Raw genomic sequence first — 12,361 nt, 5'->3', positions numbered from 1 at the left:
GCAGCAAGCATTTCTAACTGCATTAAGGTTCAATCTCTGCTGACATCCAGCCTTTGCATGCAACAGATCTCTTTTGCAGGGAGAATTCAGCTATAAAGGGAACCTGCTGGACAGAAAGGGAGAAAGCCCCACTCTCAGCGCTATCCTTCACCCATCTCCACAGTCCCAATGGACAAAGCAGCCAGGAGGGCAGAGGCAGCACATGGTGACAGAAAGGGTCTGTTAGGACCTCAGCTGCGTGTCCGTTCCAGGATCACCTCCTCCATATCCCAACAGCAGCCTCTGCCTAGCCCACAGAACCCACTTCTCACCCCATGCCATTCTTGGCTCTCACCTTTTCTAACTTCTGTGCCACAGAGTCCCAAGCAGAGGTAGAGCAAACAGTCCCAGGAGAGCAGGTACATTACAGTGTCATGGCAGAGGCTCACTGCAGCTGGAGAGGGAACACCCATGCAGATCATCTTGTGCAGAACCACGATCAGGACTGGCTCTCCTTCCCTGCTGAAGACTCAGGCGAGGGAAAGAGCCTCCAGCAGGAGCTGTGCTTCAGCTGCCCATGCTGGGGAGCAGCGTCTTGCTTACAGGCAACTTGACAAGGGCAGTGCTTTCCACAGGAAAGGAGAGAAGTGGACAGACAGCTCTTTGTGCATGTCCAGAGGGTGATACCACTCAACTTGCAACCCTACTGCAATGTGCTGTTACTAATAAAAGAGTGCTGCAAAAATATCGTTTGCCCTTTGGTCTTCATATGTTCCCAAAAGTCAATCTGCTGCCCAAAGTGTGAGCTAGCAGGGTCAGTGCAATGGTGAAAAACAATGTGATGCTGAACAAAGCAGCTCTAATCCAGAGAGCTGATTCCACAGAGCATATCCAGTACCAAAAGTGTTTTTTCACTCTTCGTTCTGAAACCAACTTGACTTTTTTCTAAAGCCAGTACCAGAATGAGTCACCTGAAATTATTTTCAGGCAACTTTGTGAAGACTGTATTTTAATGTGTCCTCTTCCTAGTAGGAAGAACATCCCAGGACACCCCAGGGGAGCTTTCTCAGGAAACGCTGAGTGAAAAGCGCAAGAGGCTGAGCTGTGCAGCTTCTCACCTACCCCAGCACAAGTTTGAACATGTTGACAGCAGAGCAGGATGAAGATGCTTTAGTCCCCTGCAAATCTTTTGGATAAACAAGATTGTGTTCTACATCAGAGATTTTCTTTTTAACTTTAATCAATACTTTCTTGGCTTGCCACTCTTGACAACTCAGCCATAAAACAGCTCTCTGGAATACTCCATTCAAATTAATCAGCTGTCAGCTATTCTCCTTCTAAAACTAATAACAGCAGGTCTGCATGGGCCGGGCCTGTGTGAGACTGAAACATGGGAACACGAATTGTGCAGCTGCAAATGCTTCCATGCTGTTGCAGCTCTCAACTTGCAGTTTGCTTTCTACCAAGGAGGCACAAAAGCGTATTGTATGGAGCACATTTTGTACCATCAAAATTGTCGACCTGTCCCCAGCCTGTCCCTACTGTGGTAAACGCGTAGTGATGCCTTTCCTCTTTCAAGCATGCTTCAAGGCAGGGGAGGGATGTTCTGGCCATTAACTAGCAGGCTCAGCTGGACCAGGAGCACAGGATAATTTGATGGCTTGTATCCTTTGGATGCCAGCTGCATAAAGGGTGCCAAATTGCACTTTTGCCATTGGCAGAAGTTTTAGCCTCTGATTCATCTTCTTGTCATCAAACTACACTGGGAGGTGCAGGGGGGAACACAACAAAAACAAAACCAAAAAAAAACTGTTCAAGCTGGGAACTCTGCCTCTGACTGGATGGGGAAATGGGACTCCTTTGAACACCCCTTGCATACGGCAGTTTGGCTCCAAGTAGGCTGAGAGAATTCATGCTATGGGGCTGGAACTCAGAATAAGATCTGGCACTGGAGGAAAGCCAGCTGTGCAATACTCTACTAGCTGCTTAGTAGCCTCTGTTGTTGTCACGTGAAACTGAGGAAAACCTGGGAGGTTCTGCTCCCAACGTGCTCAGGATAGGAGCACATTTGCAAAACCTGCTGAAGGAACAGGAAAAGCACCTGCCTCTCCCAGGTCTGCCAGCAGCTAGTGCTATCAGGGGACTTTGCTCTACCAACAGAAGGTTCATTTTCAGCCTGAAAAATTAAAAAGAAAGAGAAAGGAAAAAAAAAAAAAAAAAAGAAAAAAATGCTTCTTAGGCTTTTAAGAGAAAGAAGTTTAAATCCCAGACCGGAAGCCTTAATTATAATGGATTTGTGTGAAAGTTGCCAGATCTCTCCCTGCTCTGTGATCAGGGCTGTGCCAAGAGTCTGCTTTGTGTCACGCAAGCAACTGCGTTAAGTTCAGAAAAGCAACTAGGTCAAAGATGCAAAGGCAGAACAGAGATCACTGATTAGCACTAATGAGCCCCTGCACTGCAGAGCAGAATGACAGTGCAATCAATTCAAGGTTCTTCCTGCAATTAAAGGTAGCCACGCTCATATCCAGTGTGTGCTGCCCAGATCAAATCATTTTGCACTTCACGCGTTACACCTTCAAAAGTCACTCAGTCACCATGGCCAGAAGACAACACACAAGAAGAAAGAACAGTGCAACTGGTTGTTCACACTGGTGGAACTGAAATTAACTTACAGAAAATGAAGGAAAGATTTGAGCATCCTCCTGAGCAGCTCTTCCAAATATGCAGCCCTGTTGTTTTCAATCCACAAATTATATCTATGGTAAGCATAAGGTTACATAAGGAAAACACTGATCTCATGTTCAAGAATTTAATGGTACACCTGACCACATCTGTGATGGGTTCTCTGACGATCACCCAGCCTTCAAACTGTAGAAACAGAGACAACTATATTGTTTTTATAGCATCTTAGACTTTCAGAAGAGAAAATGAAGACTTTAGTTAGTTAGAGAATGGAGTAAGAACAGAAACATGCACTGAATGACAAAGTCAGTAAAGTATGACAAAGTCAGTCCTAGACTTCCAGATAACTTCATTCACAAATCGGACTGTTTCCAGCTAATAAAGACAACCATCCACACAGCAATTAACCTGGAACTCACTGCAACTGACAACAGGGAAACATACACATCAGCCTGTGGGGTAGATGGAGCATGAGCAGTTACACAAAAGATGATCTTATGGAAGATAAAACAAGCAATTAAAACTCAAAATAAAAATTACTTGTTAGATAATCAAGGAGAGGAAAAAAAAAAAAAAAAAAAAGACATTTCTGCCACATCCTTTCACTTTCCCTCTAACTGCAATGAGGCAACACAGCTAATCCTATCAAAGAACACATCCAGCTCTCTGGAAAACTCTGAGACACTCACTATCCATGGACAGAATGTGGGCACAGAGCCCACAGAGAAAAGTGCATGGGACCAACAAGGTTCTCCTCAAGATGCACAGATGTAGGAGTACGTGCCCACAGGATCTGTGTTGCTCAGAGCCACTACTCCTACACAAACTGCTGTGACAACTCCACACAAGTTACTGGGTACAGCAGTAGCCTTCTTGAATTGTTTACTCCCTGAATGAGTGGAAAAAAAATATAGTGTGCCAATGCCTGTGTGCAGCTGGCTACATTTAAGACCAGCCTTAGTAGGTCAGCTAGCAGGTATCTTGTTATGAGTGCAGTTATAAATATATTATGAGTGATTAACTTTTTTAATTTCCTACTGGTAAGATCTATGTTGTATATTACATATGCAAATTTCATTTGGAGCTATTCAGAATGCTAGGACACTTGAAAATTATATTTAAGTACTAGGAAAATGATGTCTTGTATCATTTGACAAAGTAATAGGTAAATACTACAAGACAGCCACAATGGGAAATGCCACTTGGCCAGAAACACTGCGACAGAACTCACCCGACTCCCTGCTGCATTGCACCACAGAAAAGGTAGACTTCAAAAAGCAACTATTGCCTTCGGGATGCCCACTTTGCAACACCTGGCAGAGACCTCTCAGGTATCAAACTGACTGTCTGCAAAACGTAAGCACTTGCAAGCAGTGGTTCAGATTGTGAACATCATCATCATGATTTCTGTCTTGGAAATTTCAGGGATGAATAGCATTTTTTCTACAAATGAGCCTTAAACTTAAGTAATCATCATGGAATTACTTCTTAAGGAGGAAGATTGTTTGATCTAATACATCAGCTCCCCAGATAATTAATTTCTGCTAAAGAATGGCACAAAGATTCTTAATTAAAGTCCTCCCAACAATCAAACAGAGGAAAAGTTACTAATTTTTGAACCAGACTGTTCATTAATATTCACTCACAGCAGGATTTTATTTACAGAGTCATGCTGGCCAAATCTGGTTGAAAAGGGGGACAAAGTGTTAGACTGTGCTGATTAGTGATGGTTTCACAGAAGACAGCTTGTCAGTTCTGTATGTGTGCTGCAGAAAGACTGCCTTCCCTGTGGCAGCCTCATGAGTACTCTACTGAGGGATCGCAGTGATAACAGTGTTTTCCCATGAAAGTCTTCCTGGAATTCTTCCTTGAAGCACATCTGATTCTGCCCTTTAATCGAGGAACAATTTGCACTCACACACACACACACGTAGAAATAATAGTCTTGTGTGGGGTGTAGAGGTGGACAGGTGGATTTGATTTCCTTTCACTGCACTTTTCCCTACCTAGAATGATGGTAGCAGAAAGCAGAAATAAGCATCATCATCATCTCCAGTGTGTGCTAGCAGCCACACGGAAGCCAGTCAGCAGTGTCTGGTATTGTTTGTTGGAATACAAAAGACCCTCTGTTTGGAAAGTTCAAGAAAGGAAAGTGAGAGCCTGTGGCCTGGTCCTGCAGTCAAAAGACTAAAACAGAGGCTGAGAAGTTCTCAAGCAGGCCCTTTGAAGTTGATGGGAAAACTCCCATGGACTCCAGCACACTTTGGATCACATCTGAAATGCACAGAAGGGAGCAAAGCAACATAAAAGTAGAAACAAGCATCTGCTGCAGGAGAGTTTTAAACAATGCAGGAGTGCCCTAAACTTCTCATCACGATTATCAGTACAGTGTATTTTTTATGATGTTCAACAAAGTAGAACTGTATCAATTTTCTAAGTCTCTTCATAAGACACAGTAATTGTACATTAGTTATTAAAATGCTATGAATGCCACCCTAATATTGACTGTGGACTACAGCATTTAACAAACAACTCTGATTAAAAGGGAGAAAAAAAGCCTCTTTCAATTGCTGGATTTTAATTAAGGTTTTTTTGCTGTATTTCCCTCCCAACCCCTCCCAAAAAGGCTAGCTTAAAACTATGAAAAAAACACTCCAGGACTGAAAGCCGTATTAAGAACAATGCTGCCAGCATCATCTATTCATAAGCAGCAGATTGAGACAGAGCCCAACCCAGAAGAAACTCTTTAGCAGCACATCCTCCAAACAATTGCTAAAGGATCCCAAGCGTGTAGAGGTTCCAAATCCTCTGCTCAATTAAAATACAATTAATTTTCTCATTAAAGATGCATATAGAAACATCCGGGGGAAAAAAAAAAAAAAGTTTCCTGAATTCCATAACACTTCCATGATTATTTTCTTGCATAGAGCGGTAATTTTTGCAGTGGTTTTGGTGTTTTCTAGGTCCTAATGACATTTTCAGGGAATTAAATTGTTAGAAACTTTTTTTTTTTGAACACTTCTTGCAGCCTTTGCACAAGATTCAACAAAGAGCCAAAGCATCTTTTTTTTTTCCCCCCCAAAAATGCAGGATGTTTCCTCTTTCACTGGCTAATAGAATCCAACTGTTGCTGCATGACATCATTCCCCAGAGCTAGGGAATCCAAGCTAGCACAGACACTCGGGCTGGGAGTAAACACCACAGAGAGGATTTAAAAAAAAAATAAAGCACTCTAAAATGGGAGGAAATAACATTTTAAAAGCAGTTTTTGTTACCTGAAATTTGGAGCATTTCCCTTTCCACTCCATTCTCAGATTTGTATTTCCCAGACAAAACTCTGTCTTATTATCTGAGGCTACCAGAAAACCAGTCGTTTAGCGTCTAATACCTGCTGTGCTTCCCACAACTCCTTCATATGACCTTTCGCAGCACTGATTCCAGCTAAAATGATTGCAGAGAACACAGACTGGCCGGGCCAGTTGTCATGGAGATCTCTCTCTCTTTTTTCATACACACGCACGCGCGCGCACACACATTTAAACAATTCTGGGAGGCATCCACCAAACAGCATGCCTTTTCATCAGCTACGTTTTTGAAGCATTCCACCCCTCCTCCAAGCCCTCCCTTGAGTCAGCCCAGGAAGCTGAGCTTTGCTCATGAATTGATTGTTGAAATCAAAGATATTGCCTTTAAAAAGAAAACAACAATTCGGGATTTAAAAAAAAAAAAAGAAAAGAAAAAAGAAAAAAAAGAAAAAAAAGAAAGAGAGAGAGAAACAAAATGTAACACAGAACTTATACTTTTTTCCCCCAGGAAGGAAAACAGATGTTTGCTTGTCATAGCTCTGAACTAGAAGTGAATCTATCGCATTCAAGCCTGCAGGCTATTTGTCTTTGCGCAACTTGTTATGAATTTGATATCTGAAAGCATGTAAGGCTTTGTTGAAACACAATCATGCGGGTTACATGAAATGCTGCTGGCATGGCCTGACTGCTTACCTTGTTCTTCTCCCAGTACCCAGCCAGTGACCTAATTAGCACAGGTATTATTCATCGTGGTCATTCAGGACTTCCTGTATCCTTTCATGTTTCTGTAATTAAGAAGAAAAATCTTCTGGTCAGGAGCATGCAATGCTTTTTGACAATGCAAACAAAGTGATCCCCCAGCTAAACAAGAAAGAGCAGATATATTTGGAATTTTTCTCACACTGGCTATAAGTTTACATGCCTCTTACCCAAAACTCAGTATCTCCCAGTTAAAGGAGAAACCCATTTCAATATTGGAGAGTTCAAGAACAGATTAATTTACCATATTCACTGGCAGTATGGTTGCAAAACCAAAGCTAATTCCAAACAAAGACACACAACATTTTTTCTTGGACAAAAAAAATAAATTAAATTAATCCCCAGCAATGTCATATGGGAAAGCTTGGACTGAAAAGTTGCGAGAAAAAAATACTTTTTCTCTCTTTTTTTTTTTTTTCAAAGAGTATTAAGAAAATTCAGGAAAGTATTTGGACTCAGAAGAACAGCACTGTGCCCAAAATTTTTACACTTTGACAGACAGCTTGGAGACTTACTCTTCAGAGGATTTAACCGGAGTCAGTCATTCAGAGTTTTAAAGCTGCAGAAAAGATACTAAAGGGACTGCGTGACTCTGCTTTCTGCAGTGAGTAGTATAAGCAAGAGTCCCTCTAGTGGGCATAAAAATATAAAGCTGACTGTGCAGTGCGAAGTAGGAAATTTATTTTTTCTGTTAACCATGTCACTATGCTGCTATGACATTTCACCCCTGCATTATATATTTAAAATAAAACCAGCATTTGCAACCACTTATGTGTTATTTACAAGTGTTAAATAACACTTACGTGTTATTTACAACATACAAAAATGTGTATGAACATTACATAACCAACACAGGTAGGTTCACACACAAGGAGACATAAAAAAGTTCCATCATATTTCTATTCAGTTTGTGTTTGTAGCTTGATAACAAAGGTGGGATAAAAAAAAGACCACAGACAGTCTGAGATAGCTGAACTGTCTTATGTGACCACTTGTCTCTACACATCACATATTATAAGATATAAGCTACACTGGAGCATAGTGTCGACTATACTTCTGAAAACCCTACATTTCATGAATGACAGAGCTCCCAGTGGACTGTACACTTAAACCACCTCTCTTCCTACCAAAAGCACTACACAAAGGCTACATGAAGCATATTTTACACTGTAATCAAGAACTGCATGAAAACTATTCACAGGTAGAGGAACATCAGGACAGTTACTTCAGCTGTGAAGAATCCAAAAGACATCACATTAAACAGTTTGTCTAGACATGAGTGTGGCACATGCTAAGCTTGCAAGTTCATGCTAAGTTCCCTTGACAGCACACCAGCAAAGCCCAGCAAAACCGTAGGAACCAAACACGAAAAATCATTACATGTTTTTGTCTTGAAAAGTTCCCTTTGGTGTGTGACTGGGTTAAACTCACTGCATGCTGCAAGTGGGCACAGTTTCAGCCGTGTAACTGGGGAAAGGGGAAGGCAGGTAACTCCTCCCAAGAAAGGAATGTTTTACCCGGCACCAATGCAAAGGGAGTGTTCAAATACATGAAGGGAATAAAAACAATATATATATTTTAAGAACAACACTATGAATTGATCAATGGGCAGGTTAAGTGATCAGGTCTTGTCCATCAATCTCATATTTCCTACAGACCTCATTACTGGTAATGTGGGAGCATATACCAACCATCTGCATCATGTCCTCCTACTCCAGAGTTTATCACAAGGCTCTGTAGCACTTTATTAGGAGACCACATCTGCATCCATGGCAAGTATCTCAGGGGAACATGTGCTTTAGCATTTATAAACAACTGAAAACGCTCATTGCATTCAGCGCATACACTCAGTTACAGTCAACAGCTCCAGACAAAACAAATGAAGTAGTTAAAATACATCATGCATGCACAACTATGCAAGTACAAAGTACAGTAGTAGAACTACGGCCCACAGTTTGGTCTCAGGCAGGTAACTATGACCAGAGACCCCAGACAAGCACCTTTCTGTTCCAAGCCTCACAAATACACTCCTGATTAACTCCTGGCCAAGAGGCAAAATTCAGGTTGGCCCATGTGAAACAAGAACCATGTCCATCTTTTTTTTTTTTTCCCCCCCGGGCTCTTCTGTGAACACATCTACGCTCCAGAGCAAAAGTTAGGGTAAGGACAGAATTTAGGATTACAGACAGAGGACAAGACAAACAGCTAATACTAGGTTAGTTGCAAAATAAAGAAAGAAATGTCATGGCTACACTGTGATCAGAAAGCATTAGAATATGCATCTTCATCCCCTGCAGTAGACAAACAACCCATTACTCACATATGGCTGATATTAAGTTTCTTATTTCCAATACACTTCCCTTTTCTCACCGGTTGGACATGCTCCTTCCTATGCTCTGTGGTCACAGGCACGAGATGCAGAAGCCACGTGACATGCACAGGAGCAGACATGCACCAAAAAGGATGAGAGCACAGTGAGAGCCCTCACCAGGGCACACCTGGTGTCTCTGCCCTTGGGATGGGGAACGGAAATATGAGCTGCTTACTCCACAAGCTGCATGGTCTCAGCTTCTTCACTGAATGCTTTTCAAATCACGCAGCCATGTTTAGCAACAAGAAAGGAAACAAACATCAGATTTGCTTCTAAATGACTCGTGACATTTTATTATTTTCACTTGGTAAGAACATAGCATCAACTTCGGGATTTAAAAAGATGAAAATAGATAAGCTACAGACTAAGCTGCCCACAACAACAGCACAAATCTGTGGTAGGTGTATATTTCTTTGCACCTTTTTAAAAATAAAAAAATAATAAAAATAATTAAAAAGTTCCACATAACAATACTTGCATGCAATGATTTATGATTTTTCCACCCTCCTCAGATAGCTTCTTGCCTTTCACAGGGGGCTGCCTCTCCCCGTCTCCCACAGAAGGTGACCACTTTATTTGTCTTCCTGCTCATATTGTTTCTACACCACAATCCCACCTTCTTTCTAGAGACCTCAGTGAATATATATCAAATCAGACGGAGATAACCTTAAAACACAGCAGCAACAAGTTAAGCTCGAGTACCCTGTCCCAGTGTGGTTTTAACCCAATGCTACGAAAAGGCAAGTGCCCACAGCTCCTGCTGGCCTCACTGGGAGAGGCAGAGAACCAGGCAGCACTTCCTGATCACCAGGCAGTGACTTGCAAAGGGATGGAAATACGGGAAAAGGCCCCAGCCAGCTCATAACGTACAGCATGCACACGCTAGATAAACTGTGTTCTTTACTCTCTACTTAGAGGCACAGTGCTCAATACTTTGGCATAAGACACCCAGTGACTCCTACATGTATATGGGACAAGAGGATGACATCCAGTGCAGCAGCTGCCGTACTCTTTGGAGCAGGCCCACAAGGTGAGTTCTCCTACGAATTAAGTCTGCAGCATTGGCCTTTATCTTTCAACATTACACCCAACAGCATGGCAACAAGGCAAATGCCACAAGATGGCACATCCGACCTCCCATTGGGGGTCTCTGCTTTGTTGGCGTGAATAAAGCTTCCCCTGACTTCAGTGACACACTAACTTCAAACTTCACTAGATCATGCTTTGCTGGAATTGTGGTATCACAGTAAGCAGTATAAAAATATGTCACGGCCCAGCAAACAATAAAGGAGTTGACCCAACACATGCAGCCCCCTGGTTTCAGTGGCACTGCACAGGCACAGGCCTAAGATCAGTCAGCTATGAACTTGTCGTCTTCCCCAGTTTCAGTATCAGAATCATTACTCATAGCATTTCCACCACTCTCTCTTCAAGCAGAATTAAAAATTTCCATGACTTCTTTAACAGCCCAACAAGGATCATGTTTGAAGCACTGTACTGATTTCACTAACCCAGAAAAAAAGTACACAGACATATATATATATATATATACACACATACACACACACACACACACACACACACACACTGTATATAGGAAAGAACTAATCATAGCTGAGCACACTTTGGGATGTTGCCAGCCCCCTCATGGCTCTATATCCCAACTCAGTTTGGTCTCTTTTTGCATGTGAAAGCCTGCCATACTTGGGTCTGACTTGGACCTCTCAACTGGGTGCAAGGTAAAAATTTGCCAAAGCTGCTGAGAGATTCAGTGAAATTAAGAGGATATCTGTACCTGTGAGGTCATGACAAGAACCTGACACACTTTCAACTCCTGTGTGAACACTCATTCAGAAATAAAGTAGATTTACATTGTGACTATTATTGTTTTAGGCCTCGGTTCAGCAAAGCACTTAAACATTGACTTCAAAAGAACTTAAAAATATGCCAAACATGTGCTACAATATTTTACTGAAGTGGTTCTTTAGTAATATTGTATATTTTAGAAAAGACAGACGGAAATAGATTTTATTTGGCAATTAAAGCTTTAAAATGTTATTTGGTGATATAACCGGGACACACTCCCCATGCTATACATACTAATGAGGCTGAAAAACTGCTGAGCAATAAGCTGAATAATTACTTAATAAAACAACTTTAAATCTGAACAATGCAGAACCAACTCACATAAATGCCTGGCCTGAGAATTACCCATACCTACAACCTGATTCATGACAGGAGACACACGTTACAGCTCACCCTGCTAGGAAAGCAGCGCAAAGCCAAACCAGCCATACGAACTGGCGCCAGGCCCAGGCAGCCAATTCAGCCAGCCCTCCACATCCCAGTGCTGCAAGCTGCTTCAGGTGGCACCAGGCCAAGCCATAGGGGTAACCAAAAGCTGGGAAGCTCATGTTAAAGAAGTCCTTCTACTCCTTAGTTCTTCCTGTCTCCAACCCATCTGCATGCCCGCCAACACCCTTCCTGTGCGAGTCTGTGCTGCATCCCAGGCGTGCCCAAAAAGGTACAGCAGGAAGCAGTGGGACCACAACTAGTGGAGGGGAGAAGCTCCTGAAGGGACACTTTGTTCTGTCTGGACAAAACGAGACAACTTTGCTCTTTGTAGGTGTTAGCTCCTTCCTATGCCACTTTTTACTGCATACATTTCCCTACTAAGCATGGATTTGTGTCCCAAGAAGAGGGACAAATGAGACAAGCAGACTTCCTCTAGGAAGTGATACCAACAGAGATGTCAATGAGTTGCTTGAAATTCCGCAGGAATTCTGGTTTAACCCTACATGAATGCAAGATATCTCAGTTTGTCTTTGTTCACTGCTCTTTCTTTTAAGTAACAGCCAAAGGACAAGTTTCTGTTGTCCTTGATCACAACGCACATCCTGCAATGCAACATGCTACACATGGGACTGGAGGGCAAGTGAAAAAACAGATCCCCTCACACCTGGAATTGCAATGCAAGCAGTATTCATGAGTCCAACTCTGGGAGCACTGCATTTTGTGCACAGCTGAACAAGTGCTGCAAAACTCTGATTTAACATGAAGAGGCAGAATCCTTCTCAGAGCATATAAACGATGGGAAAAGACAGACCCTTTAAGCTAAATCTCCACCTTTCAAACTGGTGTCAGGTAGCCCTTCCTGTACAAAACAACTTTCACTCAGGTCATGGGACAGAGAACAAAGATGCTGTTGGGAACAATTTCTGTTGCACTTATAAGGAGAAGAGCATCTCTTAGCCAGGAAAGCAAG

General features: G+C 42.3%; 1 protein-coding gene across 7 annotated transcripts in view; it reads right to left on the bottom strand.

Moving 5' to 3' along the window:
- The window catches only part of DENND2B (DENN domain containing 2B), a 160,805-nt gene that overhangs the window by 115,826 nt on the left and 32,618 nt on the right, over positions 1-12,361 (bottom strand). For 5 of the 7 annotated variants that reach the window (XM_084521613.1, XM_084521611.1, XM_084521616.1 and 2 more), the window contains exon 2: positions 6,660-6,751. The gene's annotated coding sequence lies outside the window, so the exon portion shown is untranslated. Of the gene's footprint in view, positions 1-5,936; positions 6,137-6,659; positions 6,752-12,361 lie in introns of those variants that run through there. The other 2 variants (XM_084521614.1, XM_084521618.1) reach the window with 2 other exon arrangements.

This window comes from Aythya ferina (assembly GCF_964211825.1).
Source record: "Aythya ferina genome assembly, chromosome: 5".
NCBI classification, from domain to species: domain Eukaryota; kingdom Metazoa; phylum Chordata; class Aves; order Anseriformes; family Anatidae; genus Aythya; species Aythya ferina.
This window is presented reverse-complemented; position numbering and strand designations above follow the sequence as displayed.